We start from the raw sequence: 7673 nt of genomic DNA on the forward strand, positions 1-7673 counted from the left end.
AGCTAATTTTGTATTTTTTAGTAAAGACAGGGTTTCTCCATGTTGGTCAGGCTGGTCTCGAACTCCCGACCTCAGATGATCCACCCGCCACAGCCTCCAAAAGTGCTGGGATTACAGGTGTGAACTACTGCACCCGGCCCAATATGCCTAAATCTTTGTGGAGGATGTGAGTCCTGAAAGGAAACAGATTTCCAGAGGCAAAGAAAAGGGCACTTCAAGGGCATTCCCCATATGTGAAAGGATAAAGGCGGGAATAAGCAATCCACACACAGTTCTGCCCTTGGTGTGGCTTGTGGAGTTTATATGAAGTCATCAATGCCTGATGACGAAATGTGCCATGGAAGGAGCAGGGAGCCAGGTCTTGCTCTTGCTCCCAGGCTGGAGTGCAGTGGCGCCATCTCGGCTCACTGCAACCTCTGTCTCCCAGGTTCAAACGATTTGCTAAGTGAAATAAGCCAGCTGAGCATAGTGGCTCACATCTATAATACTGGCATTTTGGAAGCCCGAGGCAGGAGGATTTCTTGAGACCAAGAGTTCAAGACTGGCCTTGGCAATATAGTGAGATCCCATCTCTAATTTTTTTTTTTAATTAGCTGGGTGCAGTGGTATGCAGTTGTAGTCCCAGCTACTTGAGAGGCTGAGGCAGGAGGATTGCTTGAGCCCAGAAGTTCAAGTCTATAGCGAGCTAAGAAGGTTGGGTGACAGAGCAAGATCCCATCTTTTAAAAAAATTAGATAGAATAAAAAATGAAATAAGCCAGGCAGAGAAAGACAAATACTTCATGATCTCACGTATAGGTACAATCTGATAAAGCTGAACGCATTGCCAGGCGAAGTGGTTCACATCTGTAATCCCAGTGACTCAAGGGGCTGAGGCAGCAGGATCGCTTGAGCCAGGAGTTCGAGACCAGCCTGAGCAACAGAACAAGACCCTGTTTCTAAAAACAAAAAATTAGCTGGGTGTGGTGGCACACACCTGTAGTCCCAGTTACTTGAGAGGTTGAGGTGGGAGAATTCGTTGAAGCTCTGGGAGGCCCTGTGGTGGGGTGGAGGGCAAATCACCTGAGGTCAGGAGTTTGAGATCAGCCTGGTCAACATGGTGAAACCACTTCTCTACTAAAATTACAAAAATTAGCCTGGTATGGTGGCACACACCTGCAGTGAGCCGAGATCACGCCACTGCATTCCAGCCTGGGTGACAGTGAAAGACAATGTCTAAAAAAAAAAAAAAAAAATCCAGGTGTGATATCTCATGCCTGTAATCCCAGCTCTTTGGGAGGCCAAGGCAGGCAGACGATGAGGTCAAGAGATCGAGACCATCCTGGCCAACATGGTGAAATCCTGTCTCTACTAAAAATACAAAAATTAGCTGGGCATGGTGGCACACGCCTGTAGTCCCAGCTACTTGGGAAACTGAGGCAGAAGAATTGCTTGAATGCAGAGGTGGAGGTTGCAGTGCGCCAAGATCGCACCACTGCTCTCCAGCCTGGCGACAGGGTAAGACTCTGTCACAAACAAACAAACAAACAAAAAACGAATAAAAATAAAATAATAATAAACTTGAATTTATAGAGTAGAGAGTAGAACGATGGTTACCAGTGGCTGGAGGGTAAGGAGGGAGAAAATGGAGAGTTGTTTTTGATCAAAGTTTCAGATAGACAGGAGGAATAGGTTCTGAGAGCTATTGCACAGCAGGCAGACTATTGTTGAAAATAACGTATTACATATTGCAAAATAACTAGGCCGGGCGCCGTGGCTCAAGCCTGTAATCCCAGCACTTTGGGAGGCTGAGACGGGCGGATCACGAGGTCAGGAGATCGAGACCATCCTGGCTAACACGGTGAAACCCCGTCTCTACTAAAAACTACAAAAAACTAGCCGGGCGACGTGGCGGCGCCTGTAGTCCCAGCTACCGGGGAGGCTGAGGCAGGAGAATGGTGTGAACCCGGAAGGCGGAGCTTGCAGTGAGCTGAGATCCGGCCACAGCACTCCAGCCTGGGTGACAGAGCGAGACTCCGTCTCAAAAAAAAAAAAAAAAAAAAACTAAGAGAACAATTTTCAAATGTCTCAACATAAAAAAAGATAGGTAATTTTTCTCTTGCTGCCACCATGTAAGAAGTGTCTTTCGCCTCCCGCCATGATTCTGAGGCCTCTCCCGCCATGTAGAACGAGAAGAGACAGAAAATAAGGAAGTCATCAACTGGGAGCTGGAGGTCTCAGCTGAGAAGAAATCAGTAGAAGCTAAAAGGCCCGGTGCGGTGGCTCATGCCTGTAATCCCAGTACTTGGGGAGGCCAAGGCGGGTAGATCACGAGGTCAGGAGTTCAAGACCAGCCTGGCCAAGATGGTGAAGCCCCATCTCTACTAAAACTACAAAAATTAGCTGGGCGTGGTGGCAGGCGCCTGTAAACTCAGCTACTCTGGAAACTGAGGCAGGGAATTGATGAACTCGGGAGGCAGGGGTTGCAGTGAGCCAAGATTGTGCCACTGCACTCCAGCCTGGGGGACAAGAGCGAGACTTTGTCTCAAAAAAAAAAGAAAGAAAAAGAAAAAAGAAAAAGAAAGTTGTAGGAGCTGTGATGAGGAAACGGAAACACATGGGCAAGCCCAGCTCCCTCAGCAGGCCAGAGCTGGACAGGGCCAAGATAGGGACTCCCGGCCAAAGCCCCAGCAAAAAGAAGCCCCTCATGGAAAATAGGAGAAAATGAGAAAGCAAAACCCAACAAGGACTGCAGGAGACTCTGGCCTCTGATATCACCGATGTCCAGAGACGAGATTCTTAGTGGGGGGACAGCCTGCCAGGGCCAGTTGTCCCACCGCTGCAGCACAACTCACCTCCACATAAGGAGCGAGGAGCCAGCGGCTTCATTGGGTTTCTAAGCTCTCTCTCACCATTTCGATATTTCTTCAGGAAGAGCAGTCGCTCTGAGCCTTCTAAATGCAGCTCAGGAAAGAGGATCCTCTCCTGCAGTGACTCCTCCCGAGCCATTCTTCCTCCAACTCTATCCTTTTCTTATGACACTTCAGTCGTGGGGAATGAGGTCCCCATGCTGAGTCCTCTGTGGGTTTATCCTGTCCTTTGCCCCTTTATAATAGATTTTTTTTTTTTTTTGAGACAGAGTTTTGCTCTTGTTGCCCAGGTTGGAGGGCAGTGGCACAATCTCGGCTCACCACAACCTCTACTTCCCAGGTTCAAGTGATTCTCCTGCCTCAGCCTCCTGAGTAGCTGGGACTACAGGCCTGCACCACTACACTCAGCTAATTTTGTGTTTTTAGTAGAGATGGGGTTTCTCCATGTTGGTCAGGCTGATCTTGAACTCCAAACCTCAGGTGATCCTCCTTCCTTGGCCTTCCAAAGTGCTGGGATTACAGGCATGAGCCACCGCACCTGGCCTATAATAGATTTTTTTTCCCAAATTTAAAATATTAAGAAAAGAATGGAACTTTCTAAAATGTTCACGTCCTGAGGCCCAGTTTAGGCCTTTTGTCTCCGGCACTTAGGATCTTAATGACAATAAAGTATTTAGGAAGGAAAAAAAAAAAAGATAGGTAAGCAAGGTGACGGAAATGTCAGTTAGCTTGATTTAATCATGCCATGTTGTATACATATACAAAAACATCATACTGTACTCCAGAAATGCATATAATTATGATTTGCTCATCAAAAATAATATTAATAATACATTTTTATCTTGGTTTTTTTTTTTTTTGGTCCGTTTTTAGTCTTTTAAATTTCTTTCTTTTTTTTTTTTTTTTGAGACAGGGCCTCCCTCTGTTGCCCAGGCTAGAGTGCAGTGGCATGATCTCAGCTCACTGCAGCCTCGACCTCCCTGGCTCGAGCCAGCAATCCTCCCACCTTAGCTTCACTAATAGCTGGGACTACAGGTGTGAGCCACCATGCCTGGTTAATTATCTTATTTTTTGTGGAGACAGGGTCTCCCTATGTTGCCCAGGCTGGTCTGGAACTCCTGGGCTCAAGCAATTCACCCACCTCGGCCTCTCAAAGTGCTGGGATTTCAGGTGTAAGCCACCATACCCTGCCAATAACAAATTTTTCAAAAAAAGAATTATGTGTGCAACAGATATGTCAATAATAACCTGTGTCATTTCATATCATCCTCTCAACCAGTTTGCAATCCGTTTCACTCCTGCCTCCTGTTTAGCAGATGACGCCACTCAGAGGGAGGCCAGAGCTTGTATGGGATCCCAGAAAGAATGCGAGAAGGCTTTGGAATCTGACATCTGCACTCAGAGCTGATGTTCTGCCCGTTGCCTCTTGATGGCTCTGGAAGGCGCCCAGTGTGGCTAGGATTAAGGAGGAATAAACTCCAGCGAACAGTTTATCTTACAGAACATGCCATGTACCAGCAACTTACATTCATTAGTCAAGTTCTCTTCAAGAGGAAGGTTGGCAAAAACTTACCAGTTCCCCACTGGCTGCTTTCATGGGATAGAACTAGCTGCGTGAGGCACATACACAAAGAGGGGTACTTCTTCCTGCACACCCTTTTGCACTTCTGAACTTGGAGCCATCTAACTGTAGATATTACCTCTTCAAAAATAAATGTTGGCTGGGCCCGGTGGCTCACACCTGTAATCTCAGCACTTTGGGAGTCCAAGGCAGGAGGATCGTTTGAATCAGGAGTTCAAGACCAGCCTGACCAATATGATGAAACCCCGTCTTTACTAAAAATACAAAAATTAGCTGGGTGTGGTGGCACACGCCTATAATCCCAGCTACTGGGGAGGCTGAGGCAGCAGAAGCTCTTGAAGCCAGGAGGTGGAGGTTGCAGTGAGCCAAGATTGAGCTACTGCACTCCAGCCTGGGTGACAGAGCAAGACTCTGTCTCAAAAATTTTTTTAATAAAAAAAAAAGTTAGAAGAATTAAAATTCAAAATTAAAAAGAGAAAAGACTTACGAATTATCTTCAGAACACTGGAATGATTTAGCCATAATATGCATTCTATTTCAGCAAAATCTTCATGGGTTCCCAGAACAGTCTTCCCTGGCTGCCAAGTGAGCCAGGCTCCCCAGCCTTAGTTCACTCCTTGGACCCACATTTTAGATTCCCCAGATATGTGACTTTCTGCTAATCTCGGATCGGCCTGGAGCAAGACCAGGCCTACAAAGTTTTTCTTTTGGGTTCCAAATGATCCAGTCTCAAGAACAATCTTCACAGGACAGCTCCCGAGACTGCACTGATGAGGGGTAAGTGGCCTGGCCAGCCAGTCCTTAATCCTCTCTCGGTCTGTTGGAGGAGAAAAAAGGGATATCGCAGCCAGAAGCTCACAATTGGGATTAACTATGAAATCTAAGGGGACACCAACCCCACAGTGGCTCTGAAAGAAGCTCACGTCCTCTCTCCTGGTTGGGTCACCCTGCTATGGAAGGAGCAGTGCTATTCAATAAAAAATTGCAATTAAAAAAAAAAAAATGAGACACGAGAGGTAGTACGATAGCATGGGGAGTGCCCAGATGAATAATCCAGAGACCTAAGTATAGGTTCCAGCTCTGTCACCAGTACCAGGCATTGGATCAGGCGTCCCATTGCTGAACCTCTGAATCTGTGAAGTGGAGAGTTGGGCTGATGTGCCCCAGCTTCCCCCCTGGCCTAACTTCCCAATTCGAGCTTGTCTTCTGACTCTCTCCTCCTTCCCTGGATTCAGGGTCAGACCTCAAAGGCTACAGTCCCAGTTCATGGGCGGCATGCAGGCACCACTCTCTGATGGCAGGAAACAGGATCTTTGTTCCTTTTGTGCATCTTCCCACAGAACATAGTCCCCAGTTCTGCACATGCTGCCTCTCCCCACCCACCCTCCTTCAGCATCTCTTGTGTTGCCCTGACCAGCAATATTCACTCCTGGCTCATGTCTTACTATGACAAGTGTCTTATTGTCTCTGCCCTGCTGAGTTGCTAGAGTCTCCAAAGACCCCAGATATGCAGGAGATGCAAGGCTAGGCCATCTCCCCTGAGATTGGTCTGGGATCTTGGGGCCAATGAGGGGCTGTTTAGTAGACAGGGACTTACAAACCCCATAGACTGGGGTCATATCTTATGAGAGGTCCCCAACTCTGTCTTGCAAAGTGCTCCCCTCTCCCAATCCACACTGGTAGAGTGTTCAGATTGTCTCCACCCTCCGGCCTCAACTGATTGGCCCACAAGTAGACATCTGACCTGAGTGGAACCAATGAGTCCCTGGCCTCAAACTTTGAAATCATGCTAAGAGATTTCAGTCCCATGGTGGTTGGGCCAGTCAAGAAATCCTAAGGCCTTGGCCAGGTACGATGGCTCATGCCTATAATCCCAGCACTTTGGGAGGCCGAGGTGGGCAGATCACCTGAGACCAGGAGTTCAAGACCAGCTTGGCGAGCATGGTGAAAACCCATCTCTACAAAAATACAAAAAATAGCCAGGCATGGTGGTGGGTGCCTATAATCCTAGCTACTCAGGAAGCTGAGGCAGGAGAATCATTTGAACCAGGGGGCAGAGGTTGCAGTGAGCTGAGATTGCACCATTGCACTCCAACCTGCGTGACAGAGCCAGACTCCATCTCAAAAAAAAAAAAAAAAAGCAAAAGAAAATAAATTCTAAGGCCTTTTCTACACTGGGAATGATAATAGGTTGCAGAGACAGTCAGTTTTCAGGAAAAGAAAGAGAGAAGCATGAAGCAGAAATATAATAAGGGCTGAAATGGGACTTGGCAACAGTCCTGTGGGCATTCCTGTCCCTGGCAAGTTCCCGGTCAGGGCCTCAGGAGGTGCAGGTTTGTGTGTTTTTAGCTGTCCAGTACCCATTACCTTCCAAAACAGGCCCCCATTTCCACTATGAGTGCTATGTCTCAATATTTATGTTCCCCCCAAATTCATATGTTGAAATCCTTTTAAGATGATGGTATCAGGAGGTGAGGCCTTTGGGATTAGTGACCTTATGAAAGAGGCTCACAGGAGCTCATTCACCCCTTCCACCATGCGAGAATACAGAGAGAAGGTGCTTTCTACAAACCAGGAACTTGGCCCTAACCAGACACCAAATGTGCTGGCATCTTGATCTTGGACTTCCCAGCCTCCAGAACCATGAGAAATACATTTCTGCTGTTTGTGATCCACCCAGTCTAGGGCATTTTGTAACAGCTGCCCAAATAAACTAAAACAGTGGGTCGCCTTTCAAAGAAGGGTCATTCCAGGCCACTTTCACCATACTGCGGGGAACCAAATTCTTCTGCACACTGCCAGGGACGGCCACACACAGTCACGTGTTTTCAGCTGGCCTTTCCCAGGTCACAAATCCCACGCAAGTGACTGCAGTGGTGGCTGCCTGCCCAGGCGGTCCTGGTAGGCCTCCTGCCCACCCCTCCAGGCTGCCTTGGTTCTGCCTCAGTTGCCATCAGCCTTCAGCCTTGTGGCGCCCTTCTTTCTGTCTTTAAGTTCCCTTTTGTTTTAGCAAAACCAGAGTTGGTTTCTCTGATTTGCCACTGAGAGGTACTGACTGATACATGAAGTTATATCAGATGCCTGAGTTCCATGAGACAGTCCTGTATACATCCCCTGAAATAAGCTCTGTAATCCCAGCACTTTGGGAGGCCAAGGTGGGTGGATCATTTGAGGTCAGGAGTTCGAGACCAGCCTAGCCAACATGGCAAAACCCTGTTTCTACTAAAAATACAAAATTAGCCA

This window comes from Colobus angolensis, unplaced genomic scaffold (genome assembly GCF_000951035.1).
Source record: "Colobus angolensis palliatus isolate OR3802 unplaced genomic scaffold, Cang.pa_1.0 Scaffold146, whole genome shotgun sequence".
NCBI classification, from domain to species: Eukaryota; Metazoa; Chordata; class Mammalia; order Primates; family Cercopithecidae; genus Colobus; species Colobus angolensis.